Source organism: Nematolebias whitei, chromosome 1 (genome assembly GCF_014905685.2).
Source record: "Nematolebias whitei isolate Nwh7 chromosome 1, NemWhi1, whole genome shotgun sequence".
Lineage (NCBI taxonomy): Eukaryota > Metazoa > Chordata > Actinopteri > Cyprinodontiformes > Rivulidae > Nematolebias > Nematolebias whitei.
This window is the reverse complement of record NC_056498.1, coordinates 38,558,837-38,583,298: the sequence shown is the minus strand read 5'-3', so window position 1 is coordinate 38,583,298 and position 24,462 is coordinate 38,558,837. Positions and strand designations below refer to the sequence as shown.

General features: G+C 42.1%; 1 protein-coding gene across 1 annotated transcript in view; it reads right to left on the bottom strand.

Moving 5' to 3' along the window:
• Positions 1–24,462, bottom strand: part of fgf11a (fibroblast growth factor 11a) — a 91,527-nt gene that overhangs the window by 44,140 nt on the left and 22,925 nt on the right. The window lies entirely within an intron of this gene.

The following is a 24,462-nucleotide window of genomic DNA, read 5'->3' as shown; positions in this document are numbered from 1 at the left end:
TGACCGCGACTCAGTTTACGATTCTTTGTTTTAAAGAACCGTTCAATAGATTTGGATCGTTCTTGAACGTCACATCTTCAGTTGACATATGTCGAAAACTCTCCAGTTTTTAACGCTTTTACTGGAATGTTCTAGCTGAAAACGTGATTGTAATTACTGTTTGTAGAAACGGTGACCAACTGAACACCAAAAAGGAGACAAAGTAAAGCATTATTAACCAGTGTGTCACGCGTCAGCTGAAGAGTTGAATCTTTTTTATGCTGCAAGCGCAACACAACATTTTGCTGCGTACCTTAGCTCTTCTCCAGTGACACCGACTCCTTGTAATGACTGAAAGATAAGCGCTCATCCATTCATCACTGGCTGACGAGACAGAAGGTCAGATATGGAGCGTGCTAATCTGTTACGTGTTAATCTCAAATTAAGCCTCCGGCCGCACACCACGCCACGCGCAGCTGAACACAACTGTCACCACGAACAGCCGAGCTGAGCAACAAACACATAACGTTGACCTTTAGCGAGACTCGCTCTCTCTCTGTAGCCCTTTTTGGTAAAGCTGCTGCAATCCAGAACAGACAAAACACTTCTTGCATATAAGGGATTGTAGGCAGGACTTTTTTTTTTCCTACACGCCGTGCTCCACGTCTGATGTCACGGCTGATAATGACCAAAAATTGGTAACGTTTAGACAGAACATGACCTCAAAGTTGACTGGATCATCTCCTTATACCCCTTCATGGAAGGGAGCATATACACCTATTGGCCCCTCCATGCGCCCCTTGAAGTCTGCAACAGCAGCACAGTCTCAGTAAATGTACCCGGGACTCTCAAATGGTATTTAAGCAGTCAGACAGGAACAAATTAATGCCTACACCAACTGAGACGGTGTCCCGGGAGCATCACGTAGACATTTTACAGCACAAGGGCGTGTGGGGACATGCCAGAGTAGAGTTTGTTCTTTAATCCCACAGACATTCAACGCCAATTATGGAGTGACCTTATTAAGGAGTGGGATTACCTTCACGTATTAAGTATTTCAACTGTTTCAGTCACCCTGAGCCCTCAGGGTGAATAATGTGAGATGGCAACTGGGCTCCAGCTCAGGTTATTTCTGCCATCGTTCTATTCTTACTCAGTGTGTTGGACTTGGCAAAACCAGAAATATTTTAATCATGTCATGTCACGTATGGACCAGTCCAGGTTCTTTAGTATTGCGGGCTCTGTGCCGGTCCGCGGTGGTGAAGAGGGAGCTGAGCTGCAAGGCGTGGCTTTCTGTTTATCATTCGGTCTAACTTTATCTATGGCCATGAACTCTGGGGAGTGACCAGAAGAAGATGATCATGGATACAGGCAGTAGAAAAGAGTTTTCTCCACAGGATGGCAGACTCTCCCTAGGGTGAGAAGTTCAATTATCCAGGAGAGACTCGGGAGAAGAACCGCTGCTCCTCCGCATCGAGAGAAACGAGTTGAGGTGGTTCAGGCTTCTTAGGCATTCAGGACATTCCTGCTACGACTTTAGGCGTTTGTGAATTTTTTTTTACTTTTTGAAATATTTAACCTTTTCAGCCATGTTTTTCATATTCAAAGTGAATGGAGCTCTCCTCAAACCTTTGGTGTTGTTTAAAACCTGTTACTGCTCATTTCAGCTTCTATTCAGCTGGTTGCTGCTATTATCAGCTTCCGTCAACTACTTTTAGCTTTCTGCTCATTTAGGCTTTTATTGTTATTATTTTTTAGCTTATTTCCTGCTCCTTTTAGTCTTTCAGTGTCTTTCTTCTAATTCCAGTATTTTTGTGCTTTTTTAAACTTGTTAAGCTTTTTTAGCTTTTATCGGCTAAATCCAGCTTCCTTTGGTTAATTTCAGCTTTTATCTGCTTTCTCAGCTGTTTGAGCATTGTTTCTGTCAATATCAGTCTTTTGGCTACTTTTGAGCTAATTTAAGTTTTTATGTGTTCTTTTCAGCTTCGCTCTGCTTGTTTCAGATTTTTTAGCGTGTTCTTTCAACATTTTTCAGCTTCTTTTGATTAATTTCTGCTTTTAACAGCTTTCTCGGCTACACTTGCAATTTTGTCCTGCTAATTTCAGCTTTTTAGGAAATTTTCAGCTAATTTAGGTTTTTATGTGCTCTGCGTGTTTCTGCCTATTTCAGCCTTTTCTGCCTTTTTCAGCCACTTTTAACTGATTTTCTGATAATTTTAGCTGTTTTCTGCTCTGATAAGGTTCTTTATTCTAATTTTAGCTTTTTGTGTTCATTTTGGCTTTTTTCCTGCTAATTCAGACTACACTCCTTTCAGCTTTATTTTCTAATTTCAGAAAGTTATTTTAAACTTCTTTCTCTTTTTCAGCTATTGATGCATTTTAAGCAAGCTTTAGCGTGTTCAGCAGCTTTCAACAAATTCACACACTTCATTTTTGCAGAAAATGCAATTCTTCTAGTTAAAACTTGTTTTTATTCTGAACTCTATAAGTTTTCTTTAATTAAGCCTCGCTCATTATTAATTATCTGATTATCCAGCTTTTGTTCTTCTCTTCTTGTTTCATTTTCCTCTTTTTCTCTAAAATCTGCAGACCTAACCTGCAGGAAGGGACATACTTTAGCTCGTGTTGAAAAAGTGACGAAGAAGGAAGCAGCAGGAGGATCGGCTAAATGACAGACTGTCTGTCAGAGGAAGAGGCCGGCAGTAAGAACAAGACCAACTGAAACATCTAGGATTTACTGTTGAGTGTTAAAAACGCATTTCCAACGAGTTTTTCCTCGGCCCCGGCGTGAGTGGGGCGCACCTCCACCTGTAGAGGAGGAGCGGGGGTTCATCCGTCTTTCTGTCAGACCTCTGGAAGCTGACGGCTCTGCGACAGTCGCAGATTATTATACTTCCATCTGCTTCTTCCTAAACGCTCTTCGTTCTGCAGAGTCTGCAGCCGAGCAGTCGGTCTCCGGGGAGCACAGATGTGCAATAGCACTGATGAATTATGGTCCTTGTAGTTCGCAAACTGTTTGAGCGTTTGGTGGGAATGAATGGGAGGAAAGTCCGTCGGGAGTCGGTGTTCCTCTTGTAAGACTTTCACAAGAAGTTTCAGTCAATCTTTCAGGAAGAAAGAAGATTTACTGAAGAACTACAACAGTTCTGAAGAAATGTTGAATGGCACCAATGGAGCAACAGCCCCAAAATTAAACTTTGCAATAATCTTAACTAGTCGCCTTCTGTTTAATCTCTAAAATGTAAAAGAAGTGTGTGAAAAAAAAACAAAATGTATTTAAAAGCTGCTGCCAGCGGATCAGTGTGGTTACCATAGCAACCAAACCCTTTGTCTCTTACAACAGCCATGTTAATGAGAGGCAGACAGAAACAGCCGCATTGCAAAAACTTAACGTCAGATCCTAAAAATTACAGAACTGTGAGCAACAGAAGACTGATGGGGAAGTTTTATTAATTTATTAACTTTATTTTAATATAGGGGACATGAAGAGTTAAAAAGACTCATCACTTTTAGTTTCAGAGAAACAGTTTTGAGCTGGAATACAAGTCTATGGAAGTTTAGGCGTTCACTTTGTGTACTCTGAGGGGGATTTGAAAGAGAACCACAAGTTTTGTAGCAGTGAGAGACACACGGGGAGAAAAACGACCAAAACGTCTACGTTTTGATTATAATTGGTACATTTATCAAAAAGAGTTGTTACAATAAGGAGTTTTTTGCGAAATAAATGAAAATTTTAGACGATTTGGAAGTTGTGGCTTGTGACATCATCACCTGAATGTTCCACAGAAAAACTACAATCATAAAACTTCAACTGCAGTTGTGTAGGAATCATAAGAGTTCAGTCCAACTTTCTGTTGAACCGTTAGAACCGTGTTTCTGCTGTGAAGTACGTCTGAGCTGTAGAGCTCCAAGGTAGGCTCATGTTTCTCAAAAGTTTTTGTTAATTTTGTCTACGCAGAGCAACAGACTGCTAACAAAGGTAGCACACCGAAGTAGGTTTTTATTTATATGAGGACTTATGTGGGGAGTCCTGTTCGGTGGACTCAGGATTCCATCTCTGCTCTTTGCAGATGATGTGGTCCTGTTGGCATCATTGTGCCGTGATCTTCAGCTCTCACTGGAGCGGTTCGCAGCAGAGTGTGAAGCAGCTGGGATGAGAATCAGCACCTCCAAATCTTAGGCCATGGTCTTCAGTCAGAAAAGGGTGGATTGCTCGCTTCAGGTCGAGGGAGAGGTTCTGCCTCAAGTGGAAGAGTTCAAGTATCTCAGGGTTTTGTTCACGAGTGAGGGAAGAATGGAGTGTGAGATTGACAAATGGGATTGGTGCAGCATCTGCAGTTTTCAATTCAATTCAATTCAATTTAAAAATACTTTATTAATCCCAAAGGGAAATTATTTGTTGTTGTAACTCGTTATCCTCATTTCATTAAGAGATGTTATAGATGCTGATGGCTGTAGGCAGGAAGGATCTCTTGTAAAGGTCTGTCCCACAATGGATCCTAAGAAACTGGGCGCAGATGCATCCAATCCGTCCACCTAGACTCGGCTGGCCTCTCGGTTCCCCCGGGCTGTAGGACTGCCCGAATGCCGGGCAGAACTTCTCCCAGAGAGATGGCCACTCCTCCCAGCAGTCTGCCGAGCTCCTCGTCGCTGCGGACAGCCAACTATAGGTGCTGAGTGATGATCCTGTCCTTCCTCTGTCATGAGCCGTGTTTCTGCTAGTTCCAGGATCTCAGTGGTCAGGCAGTCGAGCACAGCTGGCAGGTAGATGAGAATGCGTCCACAGAACATCCTTTTCAACTCATTTGAGATTTCGGGCTGTAGTTGAGATATTATTTGAGCTTTTGAGATGTTAATCAGCTGCTGCTGTTGTACAAAACTGCCTTGTTGCCATGGTTACGCATCATAACAAATGTCCAAAACTAAAAAAGTTTCAGTAAAAATCCTTCCAGCTGCACAGCATCCGATACTAGAGGAGGCAATTATCCAAATAAAATGTGATTTACATCCAGAAAAAGAGGAATTAAAGTTTCCAAAAGCAAAATCTTAGAATGAAAGTAACAGAACTGCTCCAACATGCAGCCACCTTGAGCGGTGCAATTCTAGAACAAATATAAATTTTGGACTCTGTGCTGGTCCATTGTGGTTAAGAAAGAGCTGAGCTGTAAGGCAAAGCTCTCCGTTTACCGGTCGGTCTACGCTCCTAACCTCACCTATGGTCATGAGCTCTGGCTAGAGACAGAAAGAATGAGATCGTGGATAGAGGTGGTTGAAATGAGTTTCCTCTGCAGGGTAGCGGGACTCTCCCTTAGAGAGAGGGTGAGAAGTTCAGGTATCTGAGAGAGACTCGGAGTAGAACTACTGCTCCTCCACATCGAGAGGAGCCAGTTGAGGTGGTTCAAGCATCTAGTAAGGATGCTTCAGGCATGACCGACTGGGAGGAGACCCCGGGGAAGACCCAGGACACGCTGGAGAGACCGTGTCTCTCGGCTAGCCTGGTAACACTTTGGAGTCCTCCCAGAAGAGCTGAAAGAGGTGGCTGTGGAAGGAGATGTCTGGGGCTGTCTGCTCAAGCTGCTGCCCCCCGTGACCTGACTTAAGAACAAGTGGAAGATGATGGATGGATGGATGGATGGATGGATGGATGGATGGATGGATGGAATCGTGCTGACATTTAGAGGAAAACTTAACATATTTAATTTGTTAGCTAATTCTCTCAGTATCTGTCTTTTGGTTTTATTATACTTATTCCATTTTTGTTTATCATGTTTTGTTCAGTGTTTTGTGATTCTTGCATCTGGTTTTGTATCTTGTGTTTCATTTGCTCAGTCCTTGTCTATTCCTCCGTTAGTATTTTTACACTCAGCCTGCCACACCCATCTACACCAGCCCCTGTTTCAACTGTCACAGCTGCAACCCCTCCACTCACCAGCCCCAGTGCTTTATAGTCCTTCAGTTTTCACTCCTTCTTCTGTGGAGCATTATTGGTTTTCATACCACACCCAATTTTCCCTGTGTCTCCTCGTGTCCCTTTGTGCCTCCTTGAGTTAATCCTAGATTTCTGTTTTACTGCCACAACAATTTATTTTTTGAATTCCTTGTTCCAGTCTGACTAATGGGACCAAACTCTGTTAAACCGTGGCAAAATATCGTCGTTGCAACATAACTTTTTTAAAGTTACATTTTTATAACGTTTAAGCTCCTCTCCATGCAGCATTCCAAACCAAACACCACATACGTTTCCTTCAGGTGGATAAACATGTTAAGCTGCTTGCGTTCAAGTCTCACATTCATCTTCCTCCTCATAAACACCGGAGAGGCTCGGTAACTGGATTTATTGAGAAGATTTGGTGCGTTCCAGTGTACTAGCATCACACGGCGGCACGAACAATATGAGGAACAGAACTTCCTTTATGGACAAGAACGAGGCGGAAACTAATTCAACTAAACTCGACGAACCATCTGGTGCCAAAAGTGAAACTGTGCCTCATTTCCAATCGGATCTCTAAGTCGCCAAGGTAAACCGAATAGCTCCATTGTACCTGAGACACCGGCTGTAAGTCGAGTACACGAGCTGACAGACGGCTCTTTGTGTCGCCTGACAGAAAGAAACAAAGCACAGTCCAATTCTCCGAGTAATTACTCCTCGAGGCTGAGCAGCAGTAATTTACAGCTGCATGCCGTTCGTGCAGTAAAATAATAATCTTTCCGTCCTGAGACTGCGCTGCTGCCACTGCACAACACAAATACACGCTTCAGCACAAACAGTGTAACTTTAGCTGCTTCTTGCTGTGGAGTTTGTGTATTGCTTAAAAATCAGCCTCAAAGTCTGGCTGCGTTGTAAAGGTCATTCCAGGATAATTCTCCTTATCAAATATGGCAGTGTGGGAAAAAAATCCTGCCTGGTTTCTGCTACTTACCATGCCTCGGCACAGTTGGTCCCTGAAAGTCTCTCTCTGTAGTTAATAAGCTTGTTACTCTCCACTGACTCTAATATTGTCTTTCTCACCACTCACACGAGAGCCTGGAGCCATTAATCCATGAACATATGGATTTTACAACAAGTTTTCCATCTTTCATTTATTGCAGCCGACGGTGAACGCTCGGCAGCGGCCACGAAAAATCAACATAATCCGCACAAGTGCAATATTATGTTATACGTAACGATTGTTTTTAATGTTTACAGTACAATTAAAAAGTCAAAAACTACTGGATTCGAGGCAAGAGACAGGAAGCACCTCATAAACTTAAATTTTCAGATTTTACTGTCCTGGTAAATTGCGTTAAAAATGGGGGCTCGCCGTAGCCCCAACTGACAGTGAATAATGAGAATAAAGCCTATATGGTAATGGCCATATTTACAGGGACCATCAATCATCTCCAATCCGCCAGCAGCTTCATCCCTCATAGGACGCGGCGACAGAAAAAGGTGGGGACTCGTTCAAAACAAATTGCTTTTCTCTCTGTCTTATTCAATCTTTTTCTCACCACGAGTCAAAGGTTCAGCTTTTAGGAAAACCAATACTGATGAAAGCGATGAAGGGGAATCCCACAATCCCAGTTTAGAGATATTCTTTTGGGGTGTAGTCAAAATGACGAAATATACTTAAAAAATAAAAGGGCATAAAACTTGGTTGTGGGGATGATAACTTTATCTTGCAATTAGTAAATTGATGCGACCTGCAGTTGGTCTAATTCTACGTCAAATGAAAACAGTGTAACTGAAAAAACAAAGAACGAGGAAGAACAGAACAGCGTGGCCAAATTAAACAATAGTTGATTCAAACCCTTAGGAGCAACAAGTTCTGCCCAGACCTTGTATCAAGACTGGGTCCTCAGAGCTCCTACGAGAACACCATGACAAAAGTTTAGTGTCAAGTCAGACAGCGAAAGCGGATTCCTTAATTTCTTGCAGAGTGCATATCCAGCTTGAATAGTTGTTAGATTGACACTTGAGGCGAGTTGGTCTGAGAAGCTCAGTCCTCACCTCCTTCTACTGGTGTGCAGTGGAGAGCACCCTGTGCTCCAGCATCAACGTGTGGCATGGAGGTAGAGTTGCACTCGGGTCCAAACAATCCGAACTGCCCCAGCTCCAGCCCGTAACCATCATCTCCCAACACCACCCGTTCCGACGAATTAAGAGTTAATTACAGGTCCGAACCCGGAAAAAAACACAACATTTTTAATTAAGCTTTAACTGCTTATACCACCGACTATTATTAACGGTTGGCGGATGCGCGCGACTGCGGGGGCAGAAAATCAGAGCTGAGGAGCCCTCAAAGCGCATTAAACGCTTCCCCTGCTGCTGCCTGCATTCTGCTCTGACATGTCAGATATTTTGTGATCTCACCCGTTTGGCTCTCGGCCGCGCGCGTCCACTGAGTGCAGCGGCTGAATGAACGTCCATTAAGGCTGATGAATCGCTGGCAGTAGTCCATCTGAAGCTTAACTGAACTTTTTACCTCTTTCAACCGGCTGGTCAGCGGGCGGTCAAATGGCCATGTGCAGATGGTGCAGTACGGCAAGCCATGTTTTCATATATTGGATTGTCAGCCGCGGGCGTTTCTGATGCAATAAAAAGCGCAACACTGACCCGGCCCACACATTAAGTACATTCTTGGTCTGTTGCCTTCATACATCTCCTCCTACATGTCTCTGCGTGAGTGCAGCTACAGCGTGCGCTCTCAGGACATTATTAGCTGCAGTGTTCCCTCAATGAGGACTGAACTAGGCAAAAGGGCCTTCTCCTACTCCGCTCCTGTTTCCTGGAATATCTTACAAAATGATCTGAAGTTCTCGACCTTGACCTCTCTAAGTGTTTTTAAGAATCTGTTGGACTCCTGGCAGGGACCAATGCAGACATGTTCCTGTTTTTAAATTTCTACATTCGCCTTGTAATCTAGCCGTTTTTGGTACTTTTTTGCCATCTTATTTTAATTTGTAAAAACAAAAAAACTGTATGCCTCTTTTATGATTGTCCATTGTTGTCATCATTCTTTGTTGAAATCAGGTCTCTCTTGTAAATGAGTCCTCGAGGCTCAATGGGATTTACCTGTCTAAATAAAGGTTGAATGAATTATGGCCCAGCCTGAATCCGGGTCGGGCAGGGTCGAGCTCTGGGTTCAGGTTAGAAATGACAGCTCTACATGGAGGCTGCACAGAAGACTTACCATACCATTTTATTTATAGAGCACTTAAAACAGCTACAACGCCAACCACAGTGCTGTACAGACAGAACAACAGACAACACACGAAGCAATATACAAAATGAAGCAAATCAAAAATATAGACATAAAACGATGCAGATAATAAATATGACGACTAACCAGTGTGGAGCGTACAGGTTCAAAACACAGATCCTCTGGTGTTGAAAGCTACTGAATAGTAGTGAGTTTTTAAACGGGATTTGAAAACCGAGAGACTTGGAGTCAGTCACTTTTTTAAGTGTGGTCACTGAAATTGTGATACAAACACAACAGTAAGATATTGCAATGCACATGTAGTGAGCTAAGCTAAGCTAAGCTAAGGACAGCACTGTGGTAAAATCAAACAGACGTGGAGAACAGAGACACAGTTCACTGAAAGAGCAGGAAACACTTTAAGGATGCGCAACAAAACTAGCCATCCCTTTGCCAGCAACCTAAACCTAATACAGTCCTTTTATTAGTTGTGGTAACAATCAGGAACACAGATCATAACACACAACAGACAGCTAATAAACCAACAGGACTGAAAGTGATGAGCACTAAAGTGAGTCTAAACGCAAGGACACAAAAACACACGAGCATCATCAGGGACTCCACGCTGAAATAATCAGAACTTTTAGCTAAACGAGGGCGAGACGTTTAGGATGAGTTAGAAAAGTGGGTAAACTTTTCAGTCCGTTCTTGAAAGCGTAATAAATTAAAATTCAAATGAACGAAGAGGGAGAAATGGAAAAACGCTGAAACAAAAGCAGCTGTCTCCCAAAATTAGTGAGGGGGAGAATATGGAGACGGAGATAAGGACGGAGGATAAAGAAGAAGACTGAAGAATGGGACGAGAGGGAGACAGAGGGGGACAAAGACATGAGACATAACTCAGAAATACAAAAAAAGAGTGGGTAAAGGCCGGGAGAGAAATGATAACCCCACCAAGGTTTAGTTTCAAAAGGAAAACGCAAAATAACAAAAACGAGCAAAATCACAAAATACATTTGATAAAAAGCATTTCTTGTAAAAATGCAGCGTGAAGGCTCGTTGCTGAATTATTTTTTTACTGAAAGCTGCTGAAGAAGCTAAAACCAGCTGAAAAGGATTCGTCGCTAAACTTAATGCGAGATGAATTTGAACAGCTGACGTCTGCTGAAGGCAAAATAAAAGCAGAAAGCTGAAAAAAAACTGTAGAAAAGGGTAGAAAATGCTGAAATAGGCAGAAGCTGAATAGATAGAAACATTCTTAAATCAACAAACACTAAACTGAATTTAGCAATGAAAAAAATGCTGAAATTAGCAGAAAGGCTGAAAATTGTATTAAAAGTTTTAATTGAATGTATCACATAGGACAAAAATTAACAATAAAAAAGGGGGAAACGCGTCTAAAATTAGTGGAAAAATGCCTAAAAAAATAACTTAAAAAGCTGATTCTGCACAAAGAAAGGAGCAGAAGCTGAAAAAAGTAGCTGAAATTAGCCACACACAAAAAAGCAGAAAAAAAAAAATGCAGAAATTAGCAGAAAAGTTTTAACTGAACGAATCACCTAGGGCAGAAATTAATCGGAAAAAAGCTGAAAAATGTCTAAAACAGTAGATGCGAAAGCAGAAAAACTGATCCTGCACAAAGAAACTGAAAGGAGCAGAAACAGCTGAAAACAGTTGAACCAAGTACAAAGAAGCTGGAAAAAAAAGGGAAAAAAGCCGACAAAAGTTAAAATGAGCAGTAAAAGTTTCGAACAGCTCACGGGGTTTGAAGGATGTGGAGAGATGCATTCATTTTCAATCAGGAAAACACGGCAGAAAAAGCTACATATGTCAAAAAGTAAAAATTGCACGAATACCAAAAGTCAGAGCAGGAGTGTCCTGGATGAGCTGAAGGTTTCGATGTATGAATTGTTCAAATAACGTGATCCGACATCCCTTGAAGGAATGCATATCGCCCGCCGCCCTTCGTGCCACAGCTCCAGATGAAGGCTGCACTCACAACGTGGACTAAGACTAGACTGCAGATGATGTGAGGGGTTTAGTATTCCTGGACCCCTCTTTAGAGACGTTAATTACAGAAACAATCTGCCGACACACTCTGCCCAACCCGGCTGTGTGCCAGAACCTCCTGAAGGGGCCGTGGAGGGACTGGAGTCAGGAGGACTTTAAAAATGCAGGAGTTTGTAAAGGTGATGAGGGAGCGGCGCCAAAAGACTGAAATAAGGGTTTGATGGAAGAAGCATCGGTCCAGAACTCCTCCATCATCGCATGTTGGGAAAGACGTGTTCGAGCTCAGAGTATGTGTTGGGATGATCCTCAGCTACTACCACAGCAAACTTTAGCTCAATATCTGTCAAACGCACGGACTCACAGCCCTTTGAGTGTTTAATATCTGTTAGTTGTGGTAACCATTTTGAACTGGGATGACTCCGTAATTTAAGTAAAATCCATCCAGTGGTTCACGAGATATTTTGCTAACAAAGAGAAGTGACTTCACCACTATTAAGCAAAGATGTTACACAACAGTTAAAGCTCAAAGTAGGTTTTGTAAAGGACTCTCGGCTACCACTCCACCAGATTTGTCTCAGTATCTGTGAGATTTGTTGAGTTTGAGTAATTTTTATGTTTAGGATTGCTTATTGGACAGCCATCTTGATTAGGTTTGTTTTCATGTATTTTATTTAATTGTCACTTCCTGACAATTTCATCAACATTGGGTCTTGGGATATTTTGCTAACAGACAAAGTTGACTCCACCACTCTTAAGCAACAATGCTACACAACACATTTTCATTCAACCTTTATTTAGACAGGTTAATCCCATATAGAGCTCAAAGAATGTTTTGTAAAGGACTCTCAGCTACCGCACCAGATTCCAGCTCAATATCTGTGAGATTTGTCGTGTTAGTCCATGGATGGCAAATTGTTTTTCTTCCAGAGGGCCAAATAAAGAAATTGAAGTAATCAGAAATTTTCTTTAAGAACGATAATCTGGAAGACTTTTTCCAGGTTTTCCTTGTTGTAGCATAGCTAGCACGTTTGATAAAATAAGGCTCCCCACTACTCTTGAGGAATATACGCAGGGCTCAATTTGAACCGGATCCTGCCGGAACAGGATCCGGGAACTCTTATTTTGACAGGGTGCGTTCCGGTAATTATTTGCTTGGATCCAATATCGCTCAGGCCTACTAATAATAAAGTTATGAACAAATATGACTGTCTTGAATGAATAAAACTTATACTGGATATGTAAACTGAAAATAATTACATAAACACTCATTTTAAGCATAACAGCCACGAGAATACGATCAGCCTCTTCAAGTAGTATTTCTGCTTCTACCAATAAAAGAATCACTACCTCCAAAAGAGTGGTGAGGGCGAGTGCCGAGCTAACCAGGCAGTCGTACGTGGGCAGGAGCTCACAGCCGCAGCCAGGCGCCCAGAGGTTTCACATGTGGAGTCGGACAACAACGAGCAGGGACAGAGTCGGGCTCGTGTCCAATCCTGACTTAACTGACTGTTCTGTCAAGTAAGGAGCGGGGGATGATTGACAGAAGCGGAGCGTTTACAAATGTAGGTAAACGTAGATGTTTAACAACCCGTTAAAATAAACCAGAATGCAGGAAATCACATCTACTTTATTCAAAATTTTCTGGAGGAGGATACCACATTAAGGTTCAGTCTAGGTCTGGAGACACAAACTTAAAAACAAAGTTTTAGCTTATAATCCTAATCTGAAGTTTGTTGGTGTATTTGTCCGAGATGTAATTTAGACACATTTCTCTTATAGAAAGCAGTTTTTTCATCAACTTAAAAATCGTTTTCATTCAGTGAAGAATTTGGGGGGCCAGATGGTGATTGTCCAAGGGCCACTTTTGGGATGGGCCATACGTTGCCCACAACTGAGTTTCAGATATTTTTGTGTTTATTAAGGTGGCCATCTTAAATAGGATTTATTTAAAATATTATTTTAGTTATAGCTGTACAGTTAAATATTACTTCCTGTCAGCTTAATTAAAGCTCATCCAGCTAAAACTGTATTTCCCGTTAACCATAAATAATGAGAGTTTGGAAGAGAAAATGGGGATGAGGGGGATGAAAAACAGTAAATTCATCTGTAAACCAACAGGAAATGAAGGAAAATAGCTATAGAAATACAAAGTATCCGAAATGTTTGCAGCGAGGTGAATTAGCAGGAGTCGAAGCAGCCGAGACTGAACACTGTGGGAGAAAAAAAGTCTCGGAGACGAACGGACGAATCAATCACCGGAGGCCCCGGTGTTCCAACACCGAACAGAGTCAGTGGCTGAGAACCAAACTCTCCACCCACACACCCTTCTTCTCTCTTCATCACCATCGCCTCTATGTCTCCGCTATCCTCCTCCTCCTCTCCACTTTTCACAACACCACACTGTCTTCCTGTTCCTCCCCGGTAAACGCTGACCCGTACACAGATAAACAGAAATATTCCCTCACGAGCCGTTAGAGGTGAAGACGAGGAAGTTTCCCGTCTTCGGAGGGTCTCTGGATGACACTTCAGGCGTATCATACCATAACTCACTGCAGCACGTAAGTGGAGGTGATAAATATTCCACATGAAAATGGGACAGAAGGTCACAAATTGGACAAATTCTCTAAGCCGTGCAGATAAAAGTGGGAAAAAAGTCAAGATTTTACTGCATAAAGTGAAACGATTGCACTGTAAGAACTGAGGAATACTGTGGAGATGACAGCCATTATGATTTAGTGAATATATATATACATATATATATATATATATATATATATATATGTATATATATATATAGTTGTTACTTTGAAGTTAATTTTGTCTGGATGCGTATCCAGAAGGACATCTGGCGTTAAACAATCACAAAATCGTTCTTGAAAGTTAGTGCAATGTCAATGTTCCCCTAGGTCAATTGCCTTAACAGGGCGCACTCATGTTTTTGGGAATATTTGTCAACGGGGTGGGGGGATGAAATCATCAGACGACAGTTGCGCTAAGTTACTGCTGGCAGTCGTCGACTGGGGGGCGAGGTGGGGGGTGGAGAGAGAAGAGAAGCGGAGCGCTACGTCTGTAGATTCTTAGCTAGCGCATCTGTAATGCGCGCCACTAGCTTAGCGCTACGTCAGTGCCAGCAGTTGTTGACGCGGGGGTGGGAGGCAGGGGAGTTCAATTCAGTAGGCAGTGCGCTCGGAACTGTCGACAGGACAGGCGCACTCCTTGGATAATGGTAGCGCAAACGCTGGTGATCCTTGCAGGACGAAGCAGCTGAATCTTGAAAAGAGAGAGCGAGATTCAGATAGACTGTCCAAACTGTGTGAAACCACAATATGGTTCAAATTAACCACCCAGTTAATCTTTGACCCACAACAGTTAGGTGTGACGGCCATCTTAAATTAGATTGACCCCAAAAGTTAAATCAGTCGTAGATGCTTACTTAATGGTTACTTTCTAAAAGTTTCATTAAAATTAGTAAAACGTAATGAGAGATATTTTCCTTGACACAACTCATACCTTGGCCACTAAACCCTTCCTCAGATACACAAACTACCCCTTCATCGCTTCCCAGTCTGTGTGTGCATTTGTGTGTAGCCATGCACACCAGGTCTGACTGCACACCTGACATGGAGTCCCTCAGACACGTGTCTGGAAACATCTGTGAGTTCTTTTGGCCGAGAGTCCGGCAGTGATGAACGAGCCGACTGAGCCCCGCGAGAAACCGGTGCACTTCTACGTCAGTGACCTCTGACCCAAACAGGGCCGGCAGCATCGGACACAGTCCCCTACTGCGCAATAGTTAATGACCAATTTCTATCTTCCCGTGAACGTGCACACTCACAGGTGGGCTTTTCACCCTCAAGTAGACTATGAGAGTGCATTGGAGCAGATGGGCAATGGGCTGCAAAGAAATGGAAATATCCAAAATTACTTGAGGAATTTAAACAAACCAGAAGGACTTTTATCTCACTTCATTACTTGGATCTGATCCAGAATAGGAGAAAAAGGACAAATCAACTCTACTCTTGTCTGCATGAAGCAGCTCAGGTTTGTGACTGTAAATCAAATTATTCATGAGAAAATTTAATGCATTTTAACACCTTATTGGTTTATGTGGGGAAGTATGCAAACTTGCAGAAGGGTACAAGGGTTTGAAAATGTAAAACATATACAGTAAGTTGTTAAATCTCATTTTAAACAAATGTGACGTGCTTGCACTGACAGAAGGTGCTGCTGGTAGCCTGACCCAGATGTCACTCATACAAGACTTCCAGCAATTCTGAAAATGTGTCCCTGGAAAATTACTTTCACATTCTACAGACAGGAAAAAGACTCAGAAAATGTAAGGAGTTCTACAGCGTACATAGTTCATGTATTCTTACTGACTGGCTATGGCAGCGTTGTAGTATCTGATGTTAAAAGATGTTAATTTAATAATGCAATGAATTGTCAAGAATGAGGGCTGTATGCATGTACCATAGGCTACATCATATTTACTGTCATCTCTGACTGTGACTATCTGCTGCCTAAATTACCAAGTTCGGAGCGTTTCGTGTGATTGAACTATCTCCTGGAATTTTAAGATTTACTCCGGGCAAATGTATGGAATATTTTACCAATAAATGCTGGAAACCCTGTCATCTGTCCATCTCCACCTTCTACCTCTTTTCTGGGGTTGGGTCGAGCCAACAGGGGGCCTCATGTACAAAGGGTGTGTACGTACAAAAACGTGGTGTACGCCCTTTTTCATGCAAAACTTCAGATGTATCAAGAATGAAACGGCCGTGGAAATGTGCACAGTACCACGCCAACTTAATGGCTGGCGTACACGTGTTTCAATGAATATTGGTCCATTGGTGACACTTAGTGGTGATACTGGGAAACTGTTAATGATGCGAGAACTATTATTGTACACACCGGACACCCATGATGAACAATTAATACATCCGCATGTACGAAAATAGATGAGTGAATATAAAAGCATGTGAAAAGTGATGCAGAAAATACTTCGAACAACAACATCTTTAGCCTTATTAGAGTATATAGCAAATGGCGCAATACGCAAAGAGAAGTGTATTTAGAAACAGAGAGGACTTTGTTGCCTACGATGATGACTGGATCATCTTCCGTTTTAGGTTTTCACAGGTAATCCTTTTGGACCCGTGTCTGGAGCTGCGGCCAGTCTTGGAGCTTGACACAGCGAGGAGCCATGCGCTGTCCGTGCACATACACCTGCTGGCCACACTGGGGTTCTTAGCAAATGGGTCATTCCAGAGGGAGCTGGCAAACCAACGGGACTGTGCGAGTCGACCCTGAGCCGAGCCATGCCAGCTGTGTGGGATGGAATTATCCATATATCAACCAGGTATACCAAATCCCTACAATGCAGCTGAACAGGCCAGCATTAAAGTGTAATTTGCAGCTACAGCCGGTTTTCCAAAAATAATTGGAACCATCGACTGTACACACATTGCTATAAAAGCACCATCACAGGATATGTTTATGTTAAAAGCAAGCATTTTCATTCAGTCAATGTGCAAATTATAAGTGATGTGCAAAAGTAACTAACCAACATTGTGACGAGGTGGATTGGCTCAACTCACAATTCATTCACTAATGAACAGCATGGTTGGGAACAGACAAGCTGGCATGGTGTGGGATGGGTGGCTTCTTGGTGAGTAAATTCATTTAATCATCCTAATATTATCCCCCTGATGTACATAGAGCCTGTGTGCCCCCCACATACTGTATACAAGAACTTCCTGCAGGATCAATAAAGTTCTTATCTTATCAGCCTGTCTCTGTATCATTACTAGTCAGTGGTTCAAATGAGTGACTCCCTGTTTTTGCTGGTGAAACAACAGTTTCAGAGCGTTCAACCAAGCCCCTGATTGTCTGTGTGTTTAGTAGTTACTGTATGTCAATAAACACATGCGCCAAGTGTGAAATAACTCAGCCTTTCTCCAGCGCACTGCTGCATTAATTTACAATAACAGTGTCGTCCAATTAAGTGGTGATGGGTAGTCGTCCTTCGCTTCACATCCACCTTGATTTCTGACCATTTTTTCTTAACTTCTGCAGGTGCAGGTCTGATCTCACAGCATTTACAGCTTCACTCACATTGTCCCACTCACTCCTCTTGTGCTTGGTGCCAATACCAGAAAACAGCATGCCAAACAGAATATTTTATGTGCCTCTACCACATTTAGAAGTGCCTCTAACTCGTATTCCATATTCCATAAAGTTCCTATCTTTCCCATGTGTAGACTAGCTTTTCGATAGAGCAGAGAGAAGATTCCTAAAGTGCAGGTCGTATTTAAAGCTATTTGCATATTTAAATGGAGGCGTGTCAAAGGAGGAGTCCGGTATTCCCTCGTGTGTGCTCAATTCCATGTTGACTGGGATGTACAAAGGAAGAGTGCTTGGATTCATGCGTTGGTTTCATGCATCTGGATTTATCTGTGCATTCACTGTTTTCTCGATTTATGCGTACGCCATGTTTCAGTAGGAAATCCATGCACGTCTTTGTACATGAGGCCCCTGGAAAGAGAGAGACCCAGACTTCCTTCTTGCCTACGACACTTTCCAGCTCCTCCTGTGGGACCTCATGGCATTCCCAGGCCAGAGTGCATATATATTCCCTCCACCAAGATCTTGGTCCTCATCCCAATGAGTTCCCAATGAGATGTATCTGGAAAACCTCTAAAGGGAGGCGTCCTAATAAGATATTCAAACCACCTCAAATGACTCCAATCGATACGAAGGAGCAGTGCCTCCACTCCAACCCCCCGGATGATGGAGCTCCTCACCCTATCTCTAAGGCTGAGCCTGGCCACCCTACGAAGGAAGTTCATTTTGGCTGTTTGTATCCAGGATCTCGATTTTTCAATCATGATCCAAAGCTTGTGACCACAGGTGAGGGTTGGAACGTAGACTGACCAGTAAATCCAGACCTTTGCTTCTCAGCTCAACTCTTTATTCACCACAACTGACAATAGCAACACCCTCATTACTGAGGATGAGGGCCCCATTCTATCAATCCATCTCCTACTCCTTCCCACCATCACTTGTGAATAAGATGAGACTTGAACTCCTACACCTGAGGCAAAGACTCTTGAGGGGGCATCCAACCCCTCTCCGGTAAAAAAAATAAAATAAATAATAATTATTTATTTACCTTTATTTAACCAGGCAAATCCCAATGAAGTCACAGATCCCTTTCACCAAGGGAGGCCTGGGTCTGAAGGCTGCCTAACATACATGTTTTTGGACTGTAGGAGGAAAATGGAGTACCCAGAGAAAACCTACACAAACACGAAGAGAACATATAAACTCCACACAGAAAACCCCCCAGGTTCAACCGGGGATTGAACACACAACCATCTTGCAATGAGGCAACAGTGCTAACCACTAATCCACCCCACTGCCCTTGTTAAATCTAATCTCAATCAAAGTTGAGGAAACACTAACAAAGACACTTTGCACTCACATGTTTGTATCCTGCAGCAGTCTCGCTGACTTCTGCCACCAGATTTCTTGAGTCTCCTAATTATCTTCTCAGATTGCTCAGAGATTTTTCACTCACAGATCTGCACGCTGCCAGAAAACAACACATCAAGATGGGAAACACCCCGAGTGCTGTGGCAGTCTAAGGAGCATCACGGGACAGACGTGACGAGCTTCGCCACAGGCAACCATCAGAGCCTCCGTTCTCTCCCAAGTCTCTCGCCATCACTCTCACTCTGTTTAACGCTGTCTGTTCTCTTTTTTTCTCCCTGTGTAATCATATCCTTTACACCATAGGCTTCCAATCTAATCTCATGCATCAATACTCTTTAATTAAACTGATTTGAAGACGCCCTGGACTCGTTCACGCCCTCGTACCGAAACACACGAACGGCGAGTCCTCGTTCCCGTTGCTTCTTTCTCTGCAATCAACCGAAATGTCACACAGTTCACAAAAAATGTGACTCCTAATTGTTTCCTGATTTCACTGAAGCAGCGATTCTCCATCGCTCTTTGATTAGCGATGCCAAACTGCGACTCAACAATAAAAGTAAAAAAAACACCCAAGGAGGTCTTTAAATGACATCCGGCTGCGGCAAAGGCAAACTGTCACCGGTTACCGCTCATTTTTCAGGGGTTACCCTGGAGTCTCAGGGTTTGCTTTTTTAAACCTACTGCAAATTATTTTTGCAAACAAGGAGAAACACTTTGTACAGCAAAGCTTCTGAGCCTGGGAGTTTAATTTGCTGAACAAAGATAATGGAAATTGCGGAAAAACTACCGTATTCACTGTCCTTTTCCTTTTGAATTCCCTTTTCTCTTCACCTCCTTATCTACATCCTTTCTCGCCCTTTTTGCTGTTTCGAAGGGATCGAATTTCCCTCCAGCTAGTAAACTGTGCTGTAATTACATAGGCTGCTTTATTAAACTGGACGGGGGTAAATCCCTTTATGTTCAGACACGGGGCTTCCCTTTAAAACCCATCCCGACAAAACCCCACCGTCTCCATCCGGCCTGGTGATCACCACTGTCCATCTGTTCTTGGTCACTCTTCTTTTTGCCAATGGGTTTTCTCTTCCTTGTGGCTTTTTTAATCCCAATGTGTGATTTAAGCTATCCCAATCTCATATTGTTGCCTGACGTAATGTCTGACAGGATGAAAGAAGATCTTTACATTTACAAAGAAGCTCATTGGGTTCATGTGGCTGACTTAATGGGACATCCAAAGAGTCAATAAATTAATACGAATGGAAAGAGCACAACAATAAAATACAGTAAATGTAGTATAGCTAAAAATGAAAATAAATGATATGTCTCAGTCTGGCTTAAATGCCAGGAAATAAATATGTTTTTGAACGAGTCTTGGAAGTATCCATTGTTCCTGATGCTCTACTGTAGAAGGGCAAACTAGTTCAGCCCGATATCTTCGGTGCAAAAAACTCTGTGGAAGAAGGATCCAGCTGAAGTAGGGGTATCAAACTAATTTCCACCAAGGACCACAACAGCATAATGGTTGCCCTCAAAGGGCCAGATGTAACTATAGGGCAGTATAAATGTAGCTAAATTTAACTAAGTGTAATATAAAATAAACATAATTACCCCTTAATGTTAAATAACTGCATGTTTTACTTATTCAACTTACAAATATTACATATTTGCATAAATGCAGAAAAATATGTCTGCTGTTATAACATAAAACCTTTGAATTTGCCAGGTTATGAAACCCACATTACTTGATAATTCAATGATCAAACTTTCCAAGTGAATAAGGAAAAATAAGTTATATTAATTTTGTTCAAGGGCAGCACGGTGGCGCAACTGGTAGAGCTGCTGCCTCTCAGTGAGCAGGTCCTTGGTTCAAACCCCAGTCCAGGGGCCTTTCTGGGTGTAGTTTGCATGTTCTCTCCGTGCATGCGTGGGTTTTCTCCGGGTACTCCGGTTTCCTCCCACAGTCCAAAAACATGCATGTTAGGCTGATTGGTAACTCTAAATTGTCCCTAGGTGTGAGTGAGAGAGTGAATGGTTGTTTGTCTCGTTTGTCTCTATGTGTCCCTGTGATGGACTTGCGACCCGTCCAGGGTGTACCCCGCCCCTCGCACAGTGATTGCTGGACATGGGCACCAACGACCCCCGTGACCCAAAATGGAATAAGCGGGTAAAGAAAATGGATGGATGGATGGATGGATGGAATTGTGTTCAAAATGTTGTCATAGTTAAGAGGGGCAATATAATGACCCAACCAACAACTGTGAGCTGCTAAGATGTGACAGGTGTAGCCTTTTACAAAAAAATAAATGGCTGCACACAGCCTTGCAAGGGTCAAACATCCATCTAATGAAAGATGGTATTATTATAGAAAACATTTGCCTGCATAAACATAAACCTGCCATCCCAAATACATTGCTGCAAATTTAACATAATATAATAAAAGACATTTAATAATAATAAACTCAAAATAACAACATTAGGGTTGAAGGCTCACTTTGACATACTTGGCTCCGTGTTTGGTGTCAAAATGCCGATGTAGATTGTACTCTGACGACCACCACCACCTCATAACACAGAAGACATACCAGTTTCTCTACTTGAAACACAAACATATATTCACCTTCCCATCTTTCTTGAAACAGCCTTCATCTGCATCAATTTTTCTCTTCCTGGACATTTTGGGATCATCGTTTGCATTTCTCAATTTCACTTGTTCGGAAAATGATACTGATGTTGAAAAACTGCAATCTAGTGGTGGGATGCCGTTACTTTGCGGGCAACAATCAGCATGCATTGTGGGAAATGTAGTTTGTGAGTGCACCCTTTTGACTTATATATTGTACGACAATCAGACCTGTGAAGCTCTCGCGGGTCACATAAAATGATGTGGCGGGCCACATCTGGCCCGCGGGCCTTGACTTTGACACACGTTCTATATGTTATATCAGCTGTCAACTCTTATGCTAAAATCTAAAATTCCTGGCCAAAGCATTTTAAAATATAGCAAACATTAAACATATTTAATAAGTTTATTTTCAAAAAAATTAACATTTTTGTCTGGGATCACAAACAAAACATCAACATTGTTTTGGTATGATGAGTTAGCATTAGCGAGCCAGTTAGCCGTGACGGCTAACACGGTTTGAATTCATCCAGACTTTGCGGCACGTTTGTCAGATGATACAGACATAATACAGGAGTGATGTGCTTTATTGACATGAGCAACATGTTCTGCATATTTACTTTTATGTTGAATAAAGCCGTCTCAAAAATGGAGCCTTGTTATAACTAAAAGTATCGGCGCGGCAGCAACAACAAATGTTAAACTAAATTGCACTGAGAGGGGCGTTATTCTTTTTTTCTTTTAATGCTTTTATATCCTAACAAATGTGTTGGCCCAAAAGTGCTTTCTCATCAAATATTGAACACTGAATTCTATTACAGCATGTGCAGAGAAATCTCAATTTGCTAAGATCAAAGCAAAATTATTCACTTTTTTTTTACATTACACAGTCGTAACAGATGATTCGACAAATGTATACAGCCACGCAAACATCAGGGGCATTTTGTGGTTGCCAGGATACATTAGGTGTCATCAGTGGATATCTATTCAAGCTGGCACTGGACGGGAGGACTCTGGCAGAAGGCGTTAAGCAGGAGATGAAAAGTGCTGCTGCTTTTCAGCTGATTACAATACAACAGCCGAAGAAGTCCGTTTTAGATATTCAACTTCAGACAAACGTCGTGTGAGTCGACGGACGCTGCTGCAGGCTGCAAATCCATCTGGGAGCAGCAGCTTCGACCCTTAAACGCGTCTGAAACGGGTATGAACTGAGCATTCTGCGAAGGAGTTTCTGTTTTTATTAAACAGTCGTCTGCATCAAAGGTTTTCATCTCGTTTTGGTTTGAGCAGCTGATAAATTATCATCTGGCAACCGCTCAGTCTCGTTTCGTCTCTGCTTTTACCAAACTTCTCCGGGTGAAAATAGACTTTGATGTAAAAATCACCTAAACTCCACGCCGGAAACGGTTCAGTGACACGTTAGGGCTGCAAGCTTCCAGTAATTCAAGCTGGGAACACTGGGTGGACAGGGTGGTGCAGCGGGAGAGGTACGTTTTGTCTTATTTAGCTGCAAGACGTCGTTTCTACCTAGAGCAAAATTAAACAACCGAACCTTTCCCAGAAAACATTCTACACTGGCCCGTTAGAAAAACTGAAAATAAAAATCAGGACCTAAAATAACAGAAATTATTCTCAAGTTTTGCAACTTTTAGCTACTGTTTTATTAGTTTAATTTTTTAGCTAGTGTTTTGCTTTTGAACTTTTAGGCAGTGTCTTGCCTTGTTTTTTGTTTTTTTTGCTTTCTTGTTTTGGCTTTCATCTAATGTTTTGTTTCTTTTATAATCTACCTATTGTTAAACTTCTTTTAGCTTTAGCTTGAGTTTAGCTACTTTTAGCTTTTAGCTGGTGTCTTGCTTCTGGTTTTTTGTGCCTTCTCGTTTTGGCTTCTATCTAGTGTTCTTGTTCTTCCATCATTTAGATAGTGTTTTACTTGTTTTAGCTTTTAGCTCATGTTTAGGTATTTTTTGCTAGTGTTTGTCCACCTGTAGCTTTTAGCTAGTGTCTTGCTTCCTATATATTTTTAGCTAGTTTCCTTCTGGCTTCAGTCTAGTGTTCCGTTTCTTTGATCATTTAGCTACCGTTTTATTTGTTTTAGCTTTAGCTCATGTTTTGGCACTTTTAGCTACTGCTTTACTTGTTTTAGCTTTAGCTAAAGTTAATCTACTTTTGGCTAGTGTTTTGGTATATTAAGCTAGTGTTTTGCTACCTTTAGCTTTTAGCTAGTGTTTTTCTTCTTTTAGCTTGCATTTTTATTTTTGGGGGCATTTAGCTAGAGTTTGCTTATTTTATCGTTGGCTAGTGTTTTGCTACTTTTAGGTTTTAGCTATAATTTAGCTTATTTTTTCTTTTAGCTTGTGTCTTCTTGTGCCTGGTGTTGTTCTTGTGGATTTTAGCTAGTGCTTTGCTACTTTTTCTAGCATTTTGATACATTTGGCCTTCTTACAGCTGGTGTTCGGTTTCCTTTAGCTACAACAACTCGGTTTCTTCATCTTCAGATAATTTCAGCAGCCACGCAGCGCTCAGTATTCACACAATGAGGTTTCCCTTGTTTGTTTGAAACGCACCGTCACTTCAAACAAAACGTGTCGGTACAATTTACCAGACAAAACGCAGCGTAAACAACAAACTTCTTGGAAGCTTCAAAGAATCACAGACTGTTTTTGAAGTTCAGCAGCTTTTAAAGCAGAAAAAAGACTCGATCCTTCGGCTCAGATGAAACTGAATCACCGTCTCACCTGTTTTCACTGATCATCTATAAACGAGTTATAAATAAATAACAAAACGAGTTCCGTGTCTTTGTAATAAGAAACACGTTTTCTGTTTTATGAACAAGATTTCTGATTTTTAGAGTCGGCTGGAAACAGATCCTTTTTTTTTTTATATACCTGCTCCTCCTTTCTGGGTCACGGTGAGCCGGAGTCCACGTCTAGCAGTCTCAGTACGAGAGCCCAGGTAAACCCTGGACCTGTCTCCAGTCCATCCCAGCTGTTAGAAACCTCGACACCAGAACTCATCGGTTCCACAACAGACTCAAACATTTAACCGTGAACCACTCGGAAGTGAGAGGCGGGCGTCGATTGACATTACGTTTACCTTGATTATTAAGTTACACGGTCTACGCTCTAACTGAAGGACTGACTTATTACCGTGACCAAATATTTGCACGTTTCTTAAAATGAACTC